Source organism: Corapipo altera, unplaced genomic scaffold (genome assembly GCF_003945725.1).
Source record: "Corapipo altera isolate COAL_440 unplaced genomic scaffold, ASM394572v1 78, whole genome shotgun sequence".
Classification (NCBI taxonomy): domain Eukaryota; kingdom Metazoa; phylum Chordata; class Aves; order Passeriformes; family Pipridae; genus Corapipo; species Corapipo altera.
In genome coordinates, this window is record NW_020884904.1 from 5,574,793 (window position 1) to 5,598,043 (window position 23,251).

General features: G+C 37.2%; 1 long non-coding RNA gene across 1 annotated transcript; it reads left to right on the forward strand.

The window, feature by feature from the left end:
• Positions 1-63: 63 nt before the first annotated feature.
• LOC113950953 lies at positions 64-22,901 on the forward strand. The gene is made up of 3 exons (XR_003528941.1): positions 64-147; positions 16,698-16,799; positions 21,903-22,901. It is a non-coding gene; the product is annotated as an uncharacterized LOC113950953 (long non-coding RNA).
• The last annotated feature ends 350 nt before the right edge of the window (positions 22,902-23,251 follow it).

Genomic DNA, 23,251 nt, shown 5'->3' on the forward strand with positions numbered 1-23,251 from the left:
CCGCCGGGGGCGGGGGGAGCCCGCCGGGAGCGGAGCCCGGCGGGGCGGGCGGCGCTGCCGGAGCGCCGTGACAGACCGGCCGGGGCGGGATGGAGGGAGCCCCGCGTCTCCCGCTCCTGCCGCTGAGGCAGCTCCCTCGACTCGGAGGTAAGATGACTCTACATTGTGTTTGTCCTCCCCGGGTAACCCAGGTCCCAGGGGCACGCTGCTGTGCTAACGAGGGCGGTGGCTCGGGGCTGTGGCTCAGATCCTTGTACCCAAACCGGGCTGGAGCTTAACGCTGGCATCTGCTGCTTTACCCTCTCAGTCACATTCTTTGCAAACTTCTCCAGGGGGGGCTGGGGGAGGAGAGAGACGTGAAGGGGGAGGGGGGAAACCCCAGGTGAGACCGCGCTCTTCAGATGCCGCAGCCCCTCGCTCCGATCCAGCCGGGCTCTGCGCCGGCCGGGAAGGCTGAAACACCTTCCTCCGGAGCAGAGCATCGCGCACCTCCCCGTCCCTGCCTCGCCGTAGCGGGCGGTTTGATTTATCCAGAAACATTAACGGGACTGTTATTCTGGCGAAGGTGAAGCGGAGCGCGCTCCCGGCTCCCCGCGCCCGGGCCTGTGCGCGGGGTTAACGCGCCACCGTGAGGCGGCCGCGGGCCCCGCACCGAGCGCCCGCCGCGCTCCCGGAGCGCTCCCGCAGCCGAGCACAGGCGGGAGCGGAGACCCCGCCGCGGGGAGCCGGCAGTCCCCGGAACCCCGGGGCCAGCGCACGCCGCTCCCGCCCGCCCGCCCGCTCTCACGGGCCGAGGAAAGACGGGGAGACTTTAAGGAGATGGAAAGACGCAAAGCGAAACCCCGACACCGGCGTTTTCCCTAAGCCACCTGCCTCGGGACTCTCTCCCTCCTTCGCCTGTCTCACTCGTCCTCCCCGAGGAGGTTTGGGGGGGTGAGCAGGGCAAAGCGCACTCCAGCCCGCTCCTCCCGCCGGTATCGCTCCCGGTGACTCCCCTCCGACACCCCTGCTGGAAGGCAGTGTCCTCTCGGAGCATGTGCCAGGGAGCTCTCCTGTCTCCTCTACCCATCTTATGCCTCCTTCCCCTGCCAAAATCTGGCCAGTTGCACTGCCCGGGCTTTCCTAGAAGGTTTTACTTCCCCAGTCATTTAGGTGATTTCAAGTCTGAGGCTGGGGGTTTAGTTTTGTTTTTTGGTGTGGGTTTTGGGGTTTTTTTTAATGGAGGGAGAAAGGGAAAAAAAAAAGGAAAGAAAAAAGATTAGGCTGTTACAACAGTACCTGGGGTGACATTGCTAAAAGTCGTGGACTGGGCTCAGCACGATGAGTTTCTTAGACATGAAAGCTATGGGAATGGATCTACTTTAGCAGACAGATCCTGTTATATAGGGGCACAACACATCACAACATAGTGCAGTTCTTAACTCTACTCCAACAAAAAGCCTTAACCCGGAAGGGAGGGGGCTCCTCTTATGGGTCTTTTAGCAGCTGGTGGGATGGATGCTCTGCCCCAGCCACCGGAAAGCATCCATCATGTCAGTGCATCCTGGCACCCAGAAAAACGTTAACTGCACCGGCAAGATTGAAGTCACCTAACTCTTAGCTACAAGTTGCACTGGCCAAGTAAGCTCCACAAATGAATCAGAAGAACGCTAATAACAAGCTAAAAAAATGTCAATTACATTCAGCTGAGATTAGAAATCACATTAAGATTGGATCCCTGAAGCTTTGTAGGTATAAAGTGGAAAAACAGTAGCATGACTGTGGAAGGCATAAACATTTCCATTGAAATGCATCTGCTCCTCCTATTCTGGGTATTTAACCTAACAGCTGGATTTACCTATTTGTCATCTTGTTAATTTTTCTGCTCCCATCTCTGTACAACAGGATGAACATAAAACACCACCAACATATAAAAAAAGGAGCTCAAAATTAACAGCAATTTTAAACATACTTTTTCAGAAGCAACCCAAAGCCGTGCAAGATGTGTTTAAAGCAATTGTCACAGTCATAGTAAGGCACCTCTTCCTTGAGCGCACACCTGTGTGGCCTCACATGTTATACTGATATTCCCAGCATCAGCTGGGAATAGTAGAGCTTGTCTTGTGAATGAGGAAGGAGAGGAAAATACACTGGCATAGCTATACCCGCACACAGGGTTGAGGAGCTGGGAGGGGACACGTACTAGAGGACCCCCTTGCAGCCCGCAGTAGCCCTATTTTATACAGCCCAGAGTAAGCTGTAGGTCAATGGTATAAACACGAAAGTTAGAGAATATTTCCCCCTAGAACCTCAATCTCAGAAAAATCTTTGCTAAACATGATGACTGCAACCCCCTATGAATTACTGTAAGGGTATATCAGCACACCACAGTGCTTTTATTTCTTCACTAGCAATGCCCTATTCTGACAGCACATGCTAGAATTCCACAGAGCACATATAGGCTTTATATTGTGACACTGTATTTATCCCATCAGTTTATTTTGTTTCATACCTCCTCAAAAAAACCCAAACCAAAACAAAAAAAACTGCAACAGCAAAGCACAATTTTCAACATCCCTGACTGAACTATTGTGCTACGAACAAGATACTGTTTTAAAAAAACAAACAAAACCCAAACAAAAATATATTTTAAAAAATCCAACCCTGGAGGCTAGAATAAATAAACAAAGCTGTCTTTGACCTGAAGACTGGCTCACACTGCAAATAAATGCATTGCCACTAAGCCACATATACATGACACATGAACAGAAATAAAAGGAATCCTCGAGAAAGACCAATGATTTTGTATTTTATATTACTATCACTGTGCACTTATAAATTGCATTGGTTTCAAGATGTTCCTGTGAATTTGTGGTAATATGGCCTAATCTTGTAGGCTTCTGTCACTGTCAGTTGTTTCACCCAGAAGCTCAAGTCCTATGCATGTAAAGTGCATGCTTCTTATTAAGAGAAACAAAATGATGATGCCAGAAAGGATTAACAGTTTCAAAAACATCAAGACAAAAGGTTAAAATGTCTGCAGAGAAATTTTGGGGTGCAAAGTTCTTTCAGACTGTCCAGTTTTACTAGGAGCTTATAAATATCATGGCATATCGCATGGGCAGTATGGCTGTCTCCTCCCTCCTTTCCTCTTAGGGCACTTTACATTTTCTAACCCAAATATGCAGTAGGAACTTCTTGCAACAAAGTTGACTAAGAAGCAAATCACTGTATAAATCTTTCAAAACATGTTTAAATATAGCTTACTAAACCGGGAATATTGGGTAGAAACTGCTGAAAGCATTCATACTGTTAGAAACTAAAATGCGACATGATCTCAACATATTTGATAATTCAATTACATGAGAAGTTTTTCCAGTGTAGTATCAAATTTAAGACTAAAGTGAAGTAAATGTTATTTGACTGTTTTGGAATCTTCCTAAGACAAATGACTCAAAGATCAAGGTGTTTTATTTCCTATTTGAATCAATTATCAATAAGTCTTATACATGGGAATCATGCGTATTGAATAGAAAACACACTTTTTTAATAAATAAAAGTTAGACTGAATAAAATTACTCTGTTTGGAGAGCAAAGTTCACTATTTTTTAAGTCATTGCAATCTATATAATTATGAAGTAACTTGAATAAGGCATCTTACATTGGTCCTAAATGTTTTACTCAAGTAAAACACTCATTGATTCCAATGTGAGTGTTGCCTGAGTAATAGAGTTCCCTGTCAGACTGTTAAAATCAGCTAACTTCTAAGAGCCTGCAGATTGATGGAATAACGAGATTATACTAAAGGTATATGGAAAAAAAATATTCAAGTTACTAGGCAAAGCTTTTCAACATTTACAATAAAAGAAGGCAGTAATATAAGTAGATATTTTTAGAGGGGTGTCATGCAGACACTTAAGCTTGTGACTTTATTTATGTAAGTCATGGCAGGGAATCAGTACTCTTATATCACAAGCATTAGAGATTTAGCATCTAGGACAATAGAAATAGGAATAAATTTGCTTTAAATATTCCTCTAGCAAAACAAGACTGGTTTTAAATCAATTGCAGTGGATTACACTGCAAGAGTTATTTTGGAATGTCATGTTTAAAAGTTTCTGAGTGATGATATAAATTCTCTTTGTTTTGAGTGAATAATCTCTTCATCAACATTACGTAGCAGAATTATATTTTAAAATGTTCTCACAAAAAATCAGAATTCCTTCACAAAAAACCAACATCAGACAAACAAAAGACACTGACATACCCCTTTTTCTGATTTTTTTTTAACTAAAGTATTAAAAGCTTAATTCTAATAAGAATATTAAGTAAATAAATATTAACTCTACTCAGTGGTATTAGCATAGTTGAAATAGTAGTTTATAAATTTTTGAGAGCATCAGCATCATGATATGGTTGTCATAGAAACTGCAACAATATGTCATTTCAATTAATTTTACATGCAGCAATGCTGAGGTCCATGTAACAATTCTTTTAGGAAGTTTTAGAAGTAAATATTGAAAAGCAGGAACAAAAACATTAATAGGTAATGGCACTCTTCAATTATTATTTAGTTAACAAAACAAGGAGAAACCTAAATTATTCTAAAATAATAACTATGCTGGAGAAACTAGTTAAGCAGACTTTGACTTTAAAAACACCAAAATTAAAAGATGAAAGCTATGGAAACATTCAGACTTAAGTGAAAAAAAGTATCTTCTCCCAGTGAAGCGGATTTGAAAAAAAACCTTTGTAAAAAAAGATTTATTCCTGTTCAAGAAATATAAAACATGAAATAGTTTTAAATCATGAATGTTGCTTTTGTGTGTGCAAGAAGTAAAAAGTCAAATGTTACAAATCCAAGACCATAATACAAGATTTTCAAAAAAGCTTTAAAGGTAGGAAATGTAACATGAATAGATTTATTTTTCCTGTATAATGCAGCTACTGTGTGTTATGAATGCTACCTTAAGTAAATCATTGCCAGACACACTCAACTGACATTAATGACTTGATTTTTAGAACAGAAAAGCTTACCAAAATAAAGGCAGTATTTTTAAAAAAATAATAATTGTATTGTAGCAGTGTGAAATTTATTTTTTTATTCTTTCTCTTTATAGGACAGTATGAATATATACTCTCATTTTCTTATTGCATACATATGATACAATACCTAATGCAATAGTTTATACATGAAAGAAAATACTGAGCAGATTGTAACGAGAAAAAAATTTAGATTTTCAACACATTTTACACAGCAATCAATAATTACATGGTATATTTTGTTTAAATTTAATGAGTTGCCACACAGACTAGAATGTGCAAGACCTTTCAAGCTGAGACGTGAAACAAGCTGTTTGTAAGTAAGTACAAACTATCAATATTAAAAACAAAACAAAAAAAGGGAAAGGAAAAAAAGAAGAAAGCCCACAGCCTACGGAAGCTATCTGCAGTGAAAAAGGAGAAGCATCTAGAGCTCTCCTTTCTGATAGGATTAAGGAATGCTACAAAAGAAGCATTTAAATCTCTAGTTTTCCCTGACAATTAACAATGAAAAGCAGATGTTTACAAAGCTATTTTACATGCTCGTTTATAAGATGCTAAAAGATGGTTTGTGGATGGTAAGAAGGAAGAGCTGGATAACTGCTTGTCTGGTGTATATTTAAAAGCATTTTCATTGGCTCAGTTATTGTTAATAATGAAAGAAACACTTTGTGCTGTATAGCTGTGACTATAGAAAACTGCCATCGTAAAGTCCTCAACAAACTCTTAAGATGCAATTTACAAAGATAATAATAACACAGAATTATTTCACTTCTCTGAATGCTACACATTTGCATACCAGGACTGTGTACAATATACTCATAATGCACATTCATAACAACAAGGACTTCTTAACATTGCAAAAGCACAAGATCTGTGCATTAAAAATGTACAGTTCCAAGTTTTCCTTTTTGGTGGGAAACCATTTGTATAAACCAGATGCTCTGCATCTACACAGAGTAAGCCCACGTTCAGCTCTACACCTTTATTGAATGGGATCATATCACGAAAATTATGGAACATGTAAGCTAGCAACAATATTAATAAATTCCCTCTCATACAGAAACATGGCCAATAACTTCTCACACAAATTTAAGCAGAAGTCTGGTCTATAACTGTGAGTCAGGATATGTGGGTTCTATTTCTGACCGTGCTACAAACCTATAGAGTGTTTTTGAACAAGTCACTTACACCAAGTCACTTGAGTAGGAAAAATGCTAAGAATGCATGCCTTGAGCTCAATTTAGACAGATCCATATCTGCTTATATCGTATGCGTGTGAATGTGGGCATGTGTCTTTAAAAACCTGGAGCCTACTCTTTTTGGACTTTTCACCTTTTTATCATATTTTTCTACATAGAGGGAGACTCTTGGGGGACTAAATTCATAAAAGATTCCTCACATATCAATTATATTTATGCGTAATGAGATTACCACTAAAAGTCTCAGCCCTGCAAAGATTCACAAGCACATTTCACTTCGCACATTTGTAGTAGTCCAATTTACTCTAATCAAATTATTCACTCTCTATAATTCTAGGCATCCAAACTTCTGCAGTATCAGGAACTAAGTTAATGGAATAGATAATGTGTCGAAATACTCATACAAGTTAGTAATGAGGCTCAGCCTTCACGCTCTTAAAGTCCTGTATCACATTTGATAAACGGGTTTTTTAGGATATTGCTATTACAATGTTCTGGTACAAGTAAGAGGATGCATACCTGACTTGACATTAAAAATTTTTGCTATCTTATCATATATATTTTTTCAAACCAAACCAAACTCTCTTGCAACGTGTAAAATAATTCCAGAGCCTGCAGTTCTAATCATAAAAGGTACTCATAAATCAACTGGGTGTTGCCACCGTGCAAGCTGATTTTGGTTTTTGCCTCAGCCACTGAATAAATTCTAATTTTTGTTAATGCTTATATTATTCCTACTACTTCTTCAGCTGTGAATGAATATCTTACACTAAAGTACAAAAATATTTAATTCATATTAGTTCACCAGGTTTCATTTCCTCGATGGTCTCTTCTGCAACTCCAACTTCCCATCTACGGGATACTCTCTTGGACTAAAATTGCTCTATATATATGATGATATGCAAAGTAGGTCAAGTTTCCAACGTGCAGCTACAGCCATACTTAACTTCACCCAAATGGATACTGCTCACATGGTGAAAACTAAACATGCATAGAAATGTTTATAGAAATGGGGCTGAAAGTAGCAAACCGTCTTCCTGCCTTGGATGGATTTTTACCATAACACAAATTATTTACACAGAAATCTAACAGCAAGGGATAATTGAAAATATTTTGTCTACTTTTCAACAAAACACCATGGAGAAAATACCTTCCCAGCAGCTGCTATTGGTAGAGCAGAAAGGGACAAAAGAAGGAAACAGTCTCTCCCTCAGCCAGTAACAGCCTGGACTGATGTTGCACTAATGCCAAGTAGCAAAGCAGCCGATACAACACAGCTCACAACTGCTGACTTCTTCTAGTACCACATTCCGCAGCCCAGAGACACAAAAGGTATCCTCCCTTCTCCCTCCCCTCCTGCCCACAGAAATCATACTCCTGGCTGGGTCCTTGACTGCTGGGCTGCCACAACCACAGGGGAGGGGTCACAATCTGCCTCTGCCTCAGGATTTTGCCGTTATTTGAATTTGATGGCATTTTAATGATATGGAATGGTTAGATTTTTCAAACTGCCATCTGAAATGTCTGTGATTAAGTGTTCTGTTCTAGGGGGGGTTCTTTTTATAAAAATTTTTTCTTTTTTTCTGGTTTGAACAATTCTTTCAATCAGCTTTCTCACTTATGCAATAGAAAGGTATGCCCAACGTTAGCATTATAGGGTTTTTTTTAAAATTAACTTATTAAATGTTTACAGTGTTCATCAAAGGAGCCCATGTCTCTGGAAGTTGAAATTAAAAGGAAAAACATGTTAAGCAAAAAGAGAGCACTTTAGAACCAATATGGTCACACCCCCCCCAAATACCCAACTCTTATGATCAGCAAGCAATCATTTATTTAGTATGGCAATTTTCCACTTAAGCACTGAAACCTCAACCTCGATTGTAAAGCAGTGTTCAAGTCATAATTCAGTCATAGTTTCTGCCTTTGCTTTTCTAGTCCTTTCTAGAACTTAGAGATGCAAAGGAAATTGGTCACGTTATGGTTTTTAATGTACGATAAGGGGGGTTGAGTGTGGAATTAGCAGTGTATTATATTTGAATGCACTTAGCTATGGTAGCCACACATGATGAACCTTTTATAGAACATCCTCTGCAGTCATGTGTTCAGCACAGGTAGCAATTCCTGAAAAACAGCACAAAATTCTCTGACACACTTCCTAAGGTTCTGGGTCAAAGGAGGTTTAGCAAGGATTTGTCAAGGCCTATTTAACGCAAGACTGAGATAGGAAAATACTAAAATCTGTGCTTTAAATGTAGTACACTATACCAAATCCTTTTTCCAATTCTTAAAAACTCAACCCTTTTCTATAGAGTATTTGGCACACTTGTTTTCCAAGAGTGAGGTTCAAACTTTTCAAAGCCCTTACATGAGGAACTTGCTTCTTTTTGCTCAAAAAAAAAAGAATGATACAAATCCTTTAATTTAGAGAGAAGCTTTATTTTGTGGAGAATATTAAGAGATTTTACTGTCGATATTTTCACATTAATATACATTATTTATCTCCACAGGGTGGCGAAAAAGAGAAAATTGCAAAGACTTACTGGGTGGCAGGAAGTGGGATTCGCTATAATCAACAGCAGCAGGGGATTCTTTGAGGTCGTGTTGAAAGATATATTCAAGATTTTAGCAGAAAGAAAATAATTGCATTTAATATTATGCTGGTGGGAAATAACATATGTTCAATCTTTTCCAGGTTTTATACTTATATTCAGATTTAGACTCTTGCCTTTTTGATTCAGAGATACAACTCCTTAAAATCTGTTTGTTTGGGGGGTTTTTTTAAGTATTATTTTTAAGCACACTTACGCAAAGGATGTCCTGTTATTAGCCAGCTAGAGCTTTATGATACTTGCAAATTTTACTTCAAAAACTTGTTAAGGTTTCATGAACATAATCAGTGAACAAAGTAAACAGCTCAATGTTCAACAAGCAAGCTATTACCGAAACATATTAGTTTCTAGCATTGTTTTATTTTAGATTTTTTTAATGCAAAACTCAAAAAAAATTACATATTATCTCAGATGTTTGCTTAAAATTTCATTCTGTTTCAAATCACTACACTTTTTAGAAATTCAGGACTTCTTTAAAATGAATGTAGTTCTGTCTGTGTAAAGAGTAACTGCTAAGTTGATGAAATATTTGCAGTTAGTTAATACAAAAAAAGCTGACAGTCGTATAAAGGTTTTCCACACTTAAAGGGGATAAAAATTTGTGCATATGATAATTGAGCCTCAATGTTAGTTTAAATCTCATATAAGTTTAGGAAATTAAAAGTAGCTGTCTGGTTTAAGCTGATTGTGCAGAATTCCTTTATAATCAAATACATACATACAGAGAGGTATCACCATAGCATGTTGCAATAATGCCCTGTTTGCCCATGAATAACTGAAGTAAAAGAGAAACTGGTACTGGAGGAGTCTGTCCCTTTCTCCCAACTTAAAAGGCATCTAGACACAACTAATTTGTGCTAGATACCTATATTTTAGAGACTAAGGCAAGTGAGATGAATTCTATCTTGCACAATTATTGCAACCCTTGTCTAGTCTTACCATTTACCTTTTGTCATTCCCTGCTTTGTGTTACTCCAGAATGGGTGTCTCAGGGCAGATCATTATCTATGTAAAAGGCTAAAGGAACAGTGATCATTTACACCATATAGAGATTCAACTATTCCTCACCTATGAATTTAGTTGCACACTTCAGGCAACCATATAAAATTATTTTTCAATTAAAATCTGTTAAAGTCATATTTTTTTCATAACCCTATTGGTTTATTAATTTTCTATGAAAATAGAAATATATGTATATTTCTATTTATTTGTAAAAACACATCATAGACTTCTGGAATATGAAAGATGCCAGATCTGGACTTTATATTGACATGGGTTTAGAGATGTCTACCAAAAGACTTAAAGTGGGAGTTGGGGGGGGGGGGGGGGAGGGGAAGGGGGGGGGGAAACAATCTTCCATTTAAGAACACTCTTCTTAAAAGTCATGCGAAGGCTAAACATTTGTAAAACATTACATTTGTAAAATGTAACATATACACTTCACAAGCCACAATTCCATGGTTACTTTACATGTCTTAATGACTGGCATTTAGTTTTTTGACTTTTTTATGTTTTTTAAAAAATATTTACTTTTCTAGCTCCATCCTCACTGCCAGCAGCAACATTACATGGCCACGTATTCAGTCAGCTGAAGAAACTGCTGTGGTTTTGGGGGGCAGGGGAGAGGGGGTCTGTTGTGATTTGGAATAGCACAGCAGCACAAAAACTAGTGCTGGCACCAGAGGGAACAGCACTGAGTGAATGAAAGCTGGTGTGGAGATCAGCTTTAAGAAAGAGTGGAACTGCAGCCTGAGGGTGGGATCCTACAGCACCTCAAACCAACAAGCATTCAGGTCGACAGAGCCTTGCCTCTCGTCCTTTCTCTACCAACTAAGGCTCTCTATTCTTTCCCTTGCATCAGCACTAACACCCACACAGTGTGCAGAAGCCAGCCCAGGGAGGTTGCTGGTCTGTAAGCTAACCCCACAAAAGCAAAAAAAAAAAAAAAAAAGAATAACGAAACAAAAAAACTTTTCAGCCAGATTTGCTACAAAAAGCAATTCACAGAATGATCAGACAAAAGCTAGTGCCAGCACAGTGCAGAAGGTGGAAACACAGAGCCAGAGCCAATAGCAGAGAGGACAAGGCAGCCCAAACTTAGATCAACTCCAGCTGTGATGGACCCAGAGCCAGAGCCAGCCTGACCACTTACAAGCTTCCTAAAACCTCTGCACTTTCTTTGAAAATGCTAAGATAGAATGAGTAAGTTTATAGAGTTGAAATTACCAAGAAACCTAAGAAATAAAATAGGGATGCTTACTTAAACACTGGTCAAAAAGCAAGAAAAAAGCCTCATGTCTTAAAGCTATCTAGCAGAATTTTTGTAGAAGATAACAGGCAAGGACAAATCATTCCTGAGCTACACAGATCACTCATGTGAGTAGATTTCTCCTTTCTAAGCCTTCGCTGTGCAGCTTTGGACTGAGAGACCTTAGCAGTGGTTTCAGTAAGTATTACTCACTGGTTAGAGAACTCCATATCATCATCACTATAAAACACACTATTCTACATATTATGTTTTGTAATGTTTGCAATGTTTGCACAGAGATGAGAAGATAAGGCAGCTTGGAAAAGACTGAAACCAAGAACACTAGAAGCTAGCATTTAGAAAAATCAACAGCGAGGAAGACAGTACTTCTTTTCTCTGTGCAAGTATCTAAACTCTACCATTCCACACCCACAAAAGTATGAATCTTTCGTTACCTAAGGATATAAGTTTTTAGAACAAACAACTTTAATCTGTCTTAAGTTTGTAAGGGCAACTACATAGACATGATGAAGTGTTGAAAAACTGAATTTAAAAGAAAAGGAGGAAAATATTTAGGAGATAAAAAAATAAATAACAAAAACATTTTTGATATTACAGTCACATTATAAATAAAAGAAACAGAGTCTAATATGCTGACTACAGTAATAATATTAAAAAATCCATCTCTGTAAAAGACAGATATGGAAATTGCAGACAAAAGCTTCAGAGAAGCTATAAAGGGTTGGTGTGTTAATTCCTGAAAGAGAATAGGCTACTTGCAAGTACAGAAATAAATAGATATTAGTCAGTAGATTTAGCTTTCCCCTTGCAGCTTGTACTGGTTGGAAGGAAGATAAAATCTGTAACTGATTTAGGGGAAACTACCTAAAACAATATTAGAAAGGTTTATATTGACTACCTGACTTGCCAAGAAGGCCCAGAATGAAGGATTCTAAAAGACTGATAGAAGACAGGTCTTTGAATCTAAGATAAATCAGTATTTACAGGCACATTTGTGCTCCTACTTTTGTAGTATCTTCCTCTCTTCTGCTGACAACTTGGGAAATGAGTTTAAATTATATGAAGACACAAAAAAGATTTCCAAAACTTTGGTAGAGTAGTCAGAGTATGTTAAAGTTTAACAGAAACATTGGATCACATGATGGGATAAAAATGCCTGCTTCTGGAGGCCAGCAGTGGAGAGCACTGAGGAAAGAGTACAAAGGATACTTCCTTACAGGGGGAAATGCTGGAAAACAGCTATCAGAGGATTTCAAAGAAGAGAAAAGCGAGGAAAAGTAATTCACATGCAGTCGATAAATTTTCAGATTTGGGAAATTATTGATGATAGTTTTCTAGAATTAAAAATTCTCAAAGATAAAAGTTTCATGTGGGATTTTCTGTTGGTCGTGTGTACAGCTACTGACAGGAAAGGTAAGGAACTCGATTTCTGAAGATTTGATAACTGACCTGCCCTGGCCCAAATAATAAAAGCAAAGTTCAGTTCAGTTAATCCAGTTTGGATGTGTATTGATTTGTTGTCATTGTTAGCAGCACTGCTATACTTTCTGTCTTTTGGAGCAAGCAGAAAGAAACCTGGGAAGGGAAAGATACATGGCCCAGGGAAGAATAGGATGGCATCTCTGAGCCTGGGAAAGGGCTTTGGGTATACAGCTACAAAAACACCTGCAAATCCCATGTCTTTCTGCTCAGCTTTGTTTATACACTTTTGGTAGCAGTCCTCAAAACCGGAGTCTTGTTAGTCAAGCAGATCCAGTCTGTTGAACTCAAACTCCCTGTAGGAGCACAGCTCAAGGATTCAGCCACACTTAGTGGATAGACTTCACTAAAATCAACATCTGATTCATTAGATTCGACATATTTCGTTAGAGAATTTTTTAATTTTTATAAAGAAACAAACAACCCACCCCCTCCCACAAAACAAAACACAACGAAGTACTGTTTCTTCTTAACAGCATAAAGGTAGTAAAACATACGAATAAGAATATAAAGACCACAGAATGTCTTTCCTATCTACAGTAGGAAACTAGATACTAGAAAACTAGTAACTAGGATACTAGAAAACTAGGAAACTAGGATACTGGAAAACTAGGAAACTAGGATCTAGAAACTACAGCTCTTGTCTAAGCCAGCCATCACCAAGTGGAGTGCCCAGATTTTAACCAGTAGTCTGTTTAATCAGTGTGTGGGGGTGTACAACTGTGTACCTCTGAGTGAAGCCTGGAACTGCTCTGAGAGCAGATGATACAGGCGATGTTTTGCAGTTACCCCATGCTGTGGACCATGGGGTTGTTCAGTCCAGAATGCTTCCTTACAGTCCTACAACACAGCAAATTATGATTTACAATAATACAATTATAAATTAACCACCTTAATTTACTAAATCATTTATAGTATTCCAAAAAAGCAATGTTTTTCTTACTTAAAATCTAAAACTTTATTACAAGCGGGCAGAGATCACTGATCTTCTTTTGTACTGAGTTCATGATACCAAATGTCCTATTTATTGAGTGTTGGTCACTGGGATAATTCATGGGTAATCAGTGATTTTTTTAAATCTGCTAGATTGTCACTCAACTCCTGTAATACCTTAAGAAATCTGTCCTTGCCTGATGAGATGTTTTGGTACCATAAAAAGCAAGTTATAAAAAACCCTCAAAACACAGTGAATTAAAGATTTGCAAATGCATATCAGTGCAGCAAATATAAATTGCCCTATTTTAGTATTATAAAATCTGTAAAGTAGATAACCAACCAGTCAGGACACTAGAAACTGAAGTTGCCTTTTTTTTTTTTCAACAGACCGAACCCATCTTAAACTTTCTCAAAATCTTAGCTCTCCTGAGGAAAGACAGATAAAAGGTTAAATCCATAGACAACAAAGAGAAATCCATACAAATTCCTCCATCCTAAATGGTCACCAGGATTACAAATCAACTAATTACAATGCAAGCATATGAACTGGGTTGCTTATAAGCAGTGTGTAAATTTAAAACTGCTCTACACTGAAGGTTAATGTTTTATGCACACTGTCCTGTACTAGGACATCTTTTCCTGCACTAGGACATCTTTTCCTGCACAACTATTAAAAGTATTTACAAGTATATATACACTCTGCATGTTTCTCAGGAATTCTACATTTGAAAATTTGAAGTTAAGAATTCTCAATTAAATTACAAATAGTTACAAACTGTTTCTTGGTGTCTTTCTTACAATTTAAGGTTATTTTAAAAACACAGCAGTTACCTACTGACACACTGAAAAGTTATAGTTTAAATTGGAAACAGTTATGGTTCCAATCTGCTACTCATACCATACAAAAATAACAGATATACATAATTCCAGTAGGCACTGTACCTTATTATCTCAGCCTTTACCAAGAAAAACATTTTCAAGTAATTTTTTTTTACCATAAGTTTATGAACTAAAGTTGGAAAGGTGACCTATAAGCCAAGTAAACAATTTCTCTATCAATGACTTTTCCCTTGCTTCCAGATATCTATTGAACACAGAGACTTCATTAAAGCAGATTGCAAAGAAAAAATTGTGCAACAATATTTGCCTTTCATGTTGCAGTTTTAATATACTTCAATATATTATCACACACTTCCAAATAAGTAAACAGTAACCTTACATTTAGAATTTCTTACCTTTTTTCATCACTAAAAAATATAAAGAAGCTAAAAAATAATTGTTCTTTTAATATTGTGAATATTAATTTCATTGATAGAGAAATGAACTTAATTATATTGCTGTCCAAGAACAACAAAACCATCAAAGATAAAAATAGATGTTGTTTGTATTTTAATTTCATTACATATGGAAAGGATTGTTATTTCTGTTCAGCTGTTCAAAATTCAGAACCCATTTTTATCACCCCAACATAATAAATGCAGTCACTTTTAGCTGTGATACAAAATGACCAAAGACTAGAAAGCCCAACCTACAACCGCATCCCATTCTAGCAGGCACTACTCATAGACAGAAGATGCACAGTAAAAGGCAGATTCTATCCTGAAAAGTCCAAAGCTTAACAGGCAAGAGAAACAGAAGGCGTGAGAAAAGAATGTAATGCCTAAATAAAGGTATGGAATGTGGGGCAAATAGAAGGTAAGCAAATGGCTCATGGTCACAGAGGAAGACTGTGGCAGAGCCAGAAATTACACCAGATCTCACTGTCCTCTGACACATCAGTATTCCTGTCTGCATGCATATGACTTTGTTGCCTTTCTGCAGGTCTTAAGTCTTATTAAAATCCAGAATGAGATAAACAATATATCTAAGATATCTACTCACTTCTTCAAATAAACACCTGACCATTAACAGGCTAAGCAGCATGTCCCAAGCACCAGCTGTCAAGCATCTCTTATTTGCTATTATTGCTAGTAAGAAAGATATTTTTTCACTCAGTGTGTATGGCAGAAAAATCTAAAGTAACAAATTTTCACTACTGAGTAAGGAAAGAAAACATAACCTGGAAGTTTCCTTTGACATCTTAAAATGGAAATCACATAATTATGACAAGGGAAATTAATTGCTAGCATTAATCCCATGCCCTCTTTGTATTCCTAATTTTTAGTTCACACATTCACCTAACAAGAAATATGTAACACATAATACATCTAATCCCACTGCATTAAAATAATTATATTACAGAATATACACATTTGCATTCTTAACTGCTTATATATATATGTATCTATATTCATGTGCATGGAGACACAGGAAGACAAATACATATATAGAATACATTGATGATTATACTTTCTGAAGAAATCAAAATATTCTGAAAAAGGAAAAAATACCTTGTTTGACCACACTAATTACCTGTTAGCGAGCTGTTAATTAAGACTTAGGAAAATACACAGTCACAAGTTTTACTATAAATTTTTTTTTCAAGAAAAACCTTTGTTGAGCACATTTCCAATAATACAAACTAAATATTTTCCTTCTATCTGAATAGTAGATTTATCTTTTTGTCTAAGTGTTTTAATGTTTTTAATGTCAAAAATAATACCAGCATAAGTAAAACCAATTCAGAGCATTCTAACACAAGTGAAATTAGTGCCTGTTATTAAAAAAAAAAAAGCTAATGGGGACCAGCACAGCAAAAACAACAACAACAACAAAAAAAAAAGAAAAAAAAAAAGAAAAAAAAAGTGTTTTTCATGGTCTTTCTGACACACCTCTGCCTATGTCAAACTGTGCAATGCTCTCTTCCATTGGCTATTTTTCTAAACCTAATCCTTGTCTCCATGACAGAAGCTACAAGTTTCATGGCACTCAAAGCAAAACTGATCAGTAGTACAGATGTAAGCTCAGAGAAGGTCAAAACACTCATGGAAACTGGGAAACCAAAGGCCACTCCGAGATATAGCACCACACTTTAACATGACTTCAGACAAAGCTCCCCTTCTCACCTCTGTGTTGTCACCTTTGACCAACAACTTTGTCCTGCTTCAAACACACACAGGTATCACCACTGCAGCCATCAAACTGCTGTTGAGGCCAGGTATTCACAAACTGATAGTTTTAAATAATGGCAATAGTGTTTAGCAGAGATGTTAAACAAGATAAATGATTTATTCTGTTGAGCTCCATACAGATGTACTAGAGCCACCGAAGCCCTGAGAGAATTCTGCAGCACTGCACCTGCTGTCCCTGATGAGTAAATTCAGAACAATATTTCAACAAAAGGTAAGATTTTCTTTTAGGTGTAACTTACCCTTTTTCTTTCTGCTGTATTTCTGCAGGCATTTTTGCCCACCATTGTACTTCAACTATCACCAAATTACATGTTTTGTTGTTTTGTTCAGCAGAGATTCTGTCATTGTTGTTGCCTAAGGACACCAGCCAGAACAATAAACAGCTCCAAATAAGTTACCTTTACACAGCCTTGGACTTGATAAAAACTTAGCTGCTAAAGTCTGATCACACATGAAATGTGTTTGAACTTTGTCAGTCCTTAAAACGAAAAGTTTTCATTTATCCTGACAGAAACATGAGGAAGTCTAGATTTAAATTTTCCGTGGTTTTGTTTTTTTTTTTAAAAGCCCCGTAACTGTAAAACAGAACTAAATGTTGTATTTCTCAATGGTAGTCAAGGAGAACACTCAGAAAGCTCATTTAAAACAGAAATTACATATATGAAATAAAATGCATAGACTTGTCAAACAGAAAGAATATTATAACATTAGATACAGGGCTGTTCCTTTTTACTTTCACTAGTCCACAGTTCTCCTGATTTGCATTAACTAGATTGCTGCCACTGGTAAGTCTCTTCGCATTTGACATGAAAATTAACAGAAGACTAATTTTAGGATTTGAAACATTCTTCTATATCATACAGGGTTTTGTTTTTTTCAAGATGCAAAACATTTTCCTCCTCAATATCAAGAGGAAAACAGACATTCATTATCTAAGTTCCTCTTTAAAATTCTAGCTCCTCTGCATTTCTCCATTTAAGGACAGTTGGCCATCAGTAGAGAACAGAGAGTTGAAATTGTTAAAATAATTGACAGAAAACTGTGCAGACTCCAAAAGGCTTTCTTGAATGGATGTCTCCTAAATCAAACATTAGAGTTTTTCCCTGAGTTTATAACATGTGTAATATAGTCCAATGGTTTGTTCATTACAGTAATTTTCCTTCCCTTCTGTTTTCAAGTTGTTTTTTCTGTCTTTAGCACATATTTCGATCTATTCCCTTTGTTATATCACAGAATATACGGTAAGAGATTAGCAAATTAACAATTCAGGGTAAGAGATTATCCAATAAACACTTTTACAAATGTTCCAAAATAAGTTACATCACTCACAAAGCACCCAAATAAATGGTTATTGCATTGATACATTCAGCATTTTTAACACTCTTCACAGCAAACCAAAGTTATTTAAACAGTTGAAAATGCAGAGAGCAGCCTATATTGGTCCACCTCAAATACAACTGCTTCAGCAGCATGTCTTCAGTGAGGTTTTTAGACTCACTAAGCAGAGATTCCTGGAAGACATCAGCTTTATTGAAGGGCACCACTGCCCAATATGAAATATTTTTCAAATCCCAACACCTAGTGCAGCCTTACTGTAGTTTTACAAGTAATCACATGCACCTTTCAAAAATAATAAAACACATCTTGCAATAGCCCACTGAGTGCTGCCAATGTGCCATCACTGCTGTACCTACAGAAAAACAGCAATACAAAACGAGGATTTGATTTACCCCACACACAAAGAACGTCTGTCACATAACTGCAATAAAAACTCTGACCTCTCGAGTCCTTATGCCTTAACCACTCGACCAACATAAACACCCCCCCACACACTCCTTAATAATTATTTCCTAAGAAATAAACGTGGCATAGTTGCAAAACTGTAGCATAGATAGACTGAAATAACTCTTCAGCTGCTTGTACTTACAGATATAAACAGTGCACAGTTCATAATCCACCTGGAGTTTTCAGAAGGTTTTGATGTCAATGCTGTTCAAACACATCCTCCAAAATGTTGAGTCTATAATCCCTCAATATGTGTCAGATAAAGGATTTCTTATTGATTTGAGGTCAGGATTTCAGCATAGTGAAACTCATGCAAACGTAAGGCTTTTTATGTTGTTTCTTTTCCTTTGTCTGGCTACTGCTTTTTCACTTTTAAACATGCAATCTCTGATCCACAAGACTTAGGAAAAAATCCAAAACTGTTTTCTTTGTAATTCAGTACATCCAGATAAAACCATGCTAGAAGGTTATTATTGATGCCTTGTTTGCTCATGCTATACTCACAATCTATTATATGTAATCCCTGGATATTCTGAAGAATCATTGCTAAAATTAAAGAACCTTTGTTTGAATTTAAAGTTTTGGTGAGTGAAAGGCATCTGCTAATAGAAGACAAGCTTAGAAAAAATCTGCAGAGAACTATCCTTCCTTACTGCCACTGCTTTTGCAAACTAGCCACAAAAAAAAAATCATGCTAGGGAACATCAACAAATTGGTTCAGGTGCCTAGGATTAACACTCACAGTGTTTTCCTGGGACATATCTTGCCCTCCTAAACACACACAGTGTTGCATCATTAACTCATTATAATTATTTAAAAACTGATCACCTGTGATAGGCTGCAACTAACGGTCTGTTTTGTAAACTAAGCAAGTTTATTCCTGCTCTGTGTTCGTGCAGTGCTTAAGATTTGCCTACATACAAAAGCTGGGCTTAATTACACTGATTTCATTTAATCAGCTCAAACTCTGCACTGTGATGAGATCATAAGGTTGCTTTCTACATATGAAGTTCCTCATTGGGGAATATGGACACGACCCTTCTGTACTACTACAGTTGCATCCATATCTTGGTTACACCTGCACAATTACTTCAATAAAACATAACGTGAAATACTTACACTGCTCTAGAACCCATGTTCAGAACAGAACATACAGCTGGAAAAGTATATGGCCCTTGGAAATTTTGGTAAGAGACTTTATTAGGAATTAAAATACTTTTTATTGATGTGTATTGTTTGAGAGCTCATGGAAAGTTTCATATATAATAGTCAGTCTCTAGCTGAGTACTGGCAGAACCAACTTCCTGAGTTTCTGTGGCATCCCAATAGCTGAGAAGGTGCTGTAATTTTCACAGCAAACAATCCCTAATTTTGGATGCTTTTAAATAGCATTCAGGATGCATTTCTATCTGTTGCTGAGAAAACTGTAAGACTAAAGATGCAAGATCACCTGAGCCAACAAATGCTAGTAAATATTTGAAATTTCAGAAAATGTTGAAAATGTTTCAGAGTTTCCTTCAACTTAGAATGAGATTTTTTTTCAGTAGATTGCAAAATGTAATGGTTCTTTGCTGCCTGGTAGCACTGAACTATAAAAAAAATGTGAAACACTAATAATTTGAAATTTTCTTAATGGAAATATCTAATAGGAAGCTTTAATAACCATTGACATTGCTATTTTTATAACTGAGAAGCTAACTGTTCTAGGCAGAGAGGAAAAATAAAATTTAGGTATTACAAAAGCCTACAATATGTATATTCCTAAATGGAATTTCAACAGTTGTAAAATGTTTTAATAAACAAATTGCTCTGTAAGCAGTGGAAATGTTCATAGTGTGGCTTCCATCTGACTTGTTCTGTTCCACACTCGTGTGGGTCCCACCACAGTAATTGCCATTTGCTGCATGTACACCCTGTAGGCTCTCCCTCCACTTTCCCCTGACCACAGGCAACACCACGAGCTCTGGTTCCCGTTAGGGCTTCCACAGGGAATGCAGCGGGGTACTCAGATAGGAGCTGGGCAAGAGGCAGCACATGATTCATACAGCAGTGAGGACAAGCTGCCTGGCTGGCTATAGATACTGCTGCATTCATTCTGCAGCAGTATCTATCACTGGATCACTCCCTTTCCCTATCTAGTCGCCTTTTTTTTCTTTTCTAAAGCTCACAGAAACTTGAAACACTTCAAACACTGCCCCACTGTCAAATTCTATCCAAATCTGCCAACATTTTCTGAGATACAGACTGGCACAGACACTGCAGATGTGTTTCTATCTGAAATCAGATTGAAATACACTAGATGATGAGAATGAATATATCTATTTTCTTCTGGAGATAAGTGGTTGTCCTGCTTTTCTGCTCCCAGGCTCCTAAATGTTGTTCTTCTGTGTCTGGATAATGCAAGAGGTCTCACACTGCACCCTGACAATAGCTGGTAGTAGAATGCTCCATCCAAAGATTTGTTAAATTCCACCATCATCAACATTTCTAAGCAATCCTCTGCTTCAGTGGTATAAAAACATTATTAACTACATGAGTATAATGACAGAAACCTTTTAAATACTAACAGACTGTAAAAGCAGTATGTTATAGACTCGAAATACTGGGCACAAGGTTATGGAATATATGAGTTTTCAGTGTTGGATAAATAACATTGTTTGCATGTGGAAATTTTTAGGTATAATATTATTTCTTCACAAAATGCCTGTAGATTCAGAGAGACAAAAACTCAGCAAGAAGTAAGGCATATCTACAAATACATATATATACATATACATGCAAATGAAAGAGTGTATGCAAAAGATTGTTTGCTGTTACTCATGTGTTATATACAGAGTATAGAAGCATATTCACTTATGAATTAAATACCCTATGAAATTCAGTGTAAGATAATGAAAATACAGATGGAACATTTGGACTTCTCACTCAAATTCCTGTTATTGACTGTAAAGCAAAAATGGTCTGAAATGGCCAAACCTGTCTTCAACAGACACAGCTTTTTTAACTAGATAGATGAAAGATACACATAGCCTAAAAACTTTCATGTTATAAATCACTTCAGAAATAATGATGGATTTATAGCTCCCTCTCAAATAGTGCAAACAAGCACTACTCTAATCCAAATCACTGGGACCAGGCAGGTTGCATGATACACCCTCAATCCAGACCATTCAGATCCATCCAAGTATCAGCACTGAAAGTTATTAGCAAGGCATAAAGCATTTGGAACTGTAGTATATTTACTATTGTTCACATTTTAAATGTTGTTTTAAACATTTGGTAACTTTCTGAAGTTTTATTAAGGAACATTCGGTGGTTATTAAATCACTCTCCACCCTGTTGCTCTACAGGACAACACTGCATGCTCTTAAAGGCTTGGGTGGCCTAACAGTCTGTGGCTGTTCTCGGACTTCCCTTGCTAGATATATTTACCTTACTCCTACCATTTCATATGGAATCATTTGTTGGTTTCAGTGCCATTCCTTCCTCTGAGGCTGAACTTTCACTTTATTTATTTTTTATCTTTTAGATTAATTTTGCCTCTGCAGGGATGGATAAAGAAATTGAAGAATTGACTCCAAATGTAAATTCCTATGCTTCCATCTCTTTCTGAGAACCCTCTAGATTAGCAGGCACATTCTGAAAAGCACAATGATAGATTCCTTTTGTGTAGTGATTTCTCTTCAGATCCCACAAACAAGCACCAAAAAAATTCTCAACTAATATGGAATTTCAGCTCAGATGGTCACAAATTAACCAGAAAAGGGTGTACATTCATTTAAACAAATTACTCACATTTTCCATTTTTGGTCTATAGCATAAGAAATTAGATAGTTAATTTTAAATGCAAAACTTTGTACAGCGTGCAAATCATGTCTATATGTCAAAGTAAAATAACAAACCTAATGAGGAATGTTAAAAAAGTAAGACCCATTAGTTTAAAGATACATGGAAGCAGCCAAAGATGACAAACATGCATAAAATTCAAAACATGATGGAAAAGGGAACAAGCACTGAACCACATAAATCAGTGTTTTGAATTCTATTTCTCTGTGGGTATAATTGTACCTTAGTTTCTTATAATGATTTATTGAGGTAAATAGTCTGTATGGTTTAACAGCTACAGCTTCAAAGTGTCAGGCACAGACTCTCCTTTATTCATGAGGCAGCTGAGTATTGGGATGTGAATCAGCTTCTGTATTCTGGGACTTGGCAAAGTTTGTTTTTAAGGTCCTTATAAAGGATTCATGTTGATGCAGCTATTCAAATGTGAAAAACACTGTGCTGTAATGGATGAAATAGGAAAGCTTTACAGTAATTCTGGGGGAAAAAAGTAAAAACACTGAAATAAACCATTCAGAATTACCTTCAGCAAAAGAAAGGAACATCCAGAGTTAAATTTAATACAGTCTATCGTTTTGGGAAACACAGAAAGAAACTAATTTCTTGATGAAGTACAAAAGTGTGATGGGATTTCAGAATTTGCTTTTAAGTTGAAATAAAATAAAGTACAAAAGAAGAAATGGTAGAAGTTTAAGCTGTGATATTCGCATTTTGGGTTGATTGCCAAACCACACGTTCTATTGCTCTCAGACCAGGATAAACCAACCATTAACTAATCAAAAGAATCATTATCCATGAAAGCTATGATGGCGTTTTAACAGTTCTTAATCTATTAATAAGAAAGAATAATTTGCAAAATATATTCCCTCTTCTGTTTACATTCATAGCACCATTCTTAGCAGAAATTATATGTGGGCTCCCATGGTGTACAAACCCTATGAAAGCCATGAAAATTCACTAAGCTTCCTTACGTCCTGTGCCAAGACATTCAGCAGGAACTTTGGTTGTTGCCAAGAAACACGTGTGCCTCAGATA